Source organism: Rhinopithecus bieti, unplaced genomic scaffold (assembly GCF_001698545.2).
Source record: "Rhinopithecus bieti isolate Rb0 unplaced genomic scaffold, ASM169854v2 scaffold_32004, whole genome shotgun sequence".
Lineage (NCBI taxonomy): Eukaryota > Metazoa > Chordata > Mammalia > Primates > Cercopithecidae > Rhinopithecus > Rhinopithecus bieti.
The window spans coordinates 42,452-44,360 of NW_016813540.1; the positions used below are offsets into that span (position 1 = coordinate 42,452).

At 36.8% G+C, this 1,909-nt stretch overlaps 1 pseudogene; it reads right to left on the bottom strand.

The window, feature by feature from the left end:
* Positions 1–941: 941 nt before the first annotated feature.
* LOC108512990 (peptidyl-prolyl cis-trans isomerase H pseudogene) lies at positions 942–1,525 on the bottom strand (annotated as a pseudogene).
* Between the last annotated feature and the right edge of the window lie 384 nt (positions 1,526–1,909).

The following is a 1,909-nucleotide window of genomic DNA, read 5'->3' on the forward strand; positions in this document are numbered from 1 at the left end:
ACAGGCTAATTAGGGAAGACAATGATATTAAAAACTGTTGTGATCGACTTAGAAAATACTGTAAGAGCCAAGGACCAAAGATCATAACGAGGTATTGAAATGTAAAAGATGCTGGATAGTCAAAGCAATCTTGAGCAAAAAGAAGAAAGCTGGTGAGAGGCATCATACTATCTGACTTCAAAATACTCTACAAATCTATTGTAACCAAAACAACATGGTATTGGCATAAAAGCAGACACATAGACCAATGAAACAGAATAGAGAACCCAGAAATAAATCTATGCATGTATAGCCAATTGATTTTCAACAAAGGCACCATGAACATGCATGGGAAAAAAAAGGACAGTCTCTTTGATAAATAGTGCTGGGAAAACTGGATATCCACATGCAGAAGGAGAAACAAGACACCTATCTCTCACTATATACAAAAATCAACCCAAAATATATTAAAGACTTATATGTAAGTCCCAAATTATAAAATTACTAAAAGAAAATATGGATAAATGCTTCATAAAATTGGACTGGGCAAGGATTTTTAAATAAGAACTCAAAGGCACAGGCAACAAGAGTAAAAATAGACAAATGAGATTACATAAAATTAAAAGCTACTGCATAGCAAAGGACATAATCAATGGAGTGAAGAGACAATCTATAAAGTGGGTGAAAATATTTGCAAACTATGCATCTGAGAAGAGACTAATAACAAAATATGTAAGCCACTCAACTCAATAGCAAGCAACCAAATAATCCTATTAAAATGGGCAAAAGATCTAAATAGACATTTTTATTTGTTTTTTTAAACATACAAAAACCGTTATTTACAGTTGAAAACTGAAACACAATCTTGGATTCTGAATCTCTGATACTTCCAGAGTCTGTTGGTCAAATGGCGTAGCAGCAGGCAGGGAAGCAAACATAGGGGCCAGTCCAGATTATCTTACTCAAGAACATCGCCAAGAGGAAGTGAAGGTCTGATTCAGTCTTGGTCTGAAATACATCTCCCGACACCGTGAGATCAGCATATGTACCTTGGCCTTATTATTGGGGCCTGTGGGAACATTCCCAATCTTTTTCATCAGTAGAAGTCCATCAATGATTTTTCCAAACACTACATGCTTCCCATCCAGACCATTGCACTTACAGCAGGTGATAAAGAACTGACAGCCATTTGTACTGTGACCACTGTTCACCATGGAAAGCAGGACTGGAGCTGGGTGTCTGATTTTAAAATTTTCATCTGCAAATAGTCCCTGGTAAATGCTGGTGACTCCAGTAACATCTCCATTAACAAAATCTCCACTCTGAATCATGAAATCCTTTATGAGCCTGTGAAAGGTGCTCCCTTTGTATCCTATTGGAACCCGATCTCTACTGAATTATCTGGTGCAGAACTGCCTAAAGTTCTCAGTTGTGTTAGATACAATGTCTACAAAGAGCTGCATCTTCATGTGGCCAACTACCTGACTGCCAATGCTGACATCAAAGAACACAACGGGTGCTCAGGGCTTGAATTTGTCACTACCATGGCTTTGACTCAGAAGCAGAAGTCTGACATTTTTCAAAAGAAGACATACAAATGGCCAACAGATATATGAAAAAATGTTCAACACCACTAATCATCACAGATATGCAAATTGAAGCCACAATGGTTTCATTTTACCCCAGTCAAAATGACTATTATAAAAAAAAAAAAAAGAAAGAAAGATAACAAGTGTTGGGAGGATAGGGACAAAAGAAAACCAATACTGTTGGTGGAAACGTAAATTCGTACAGCCACTGTGAAAAACAGTATGGAGGTTCCTCAAAAAATTAAAAATATAATTACCATATGATCCAACAATCCCATTCATTGCTGGGTATATATATCCAAGGGAAATTAAATCCGTATATCAAAGAGATATCTGCACTC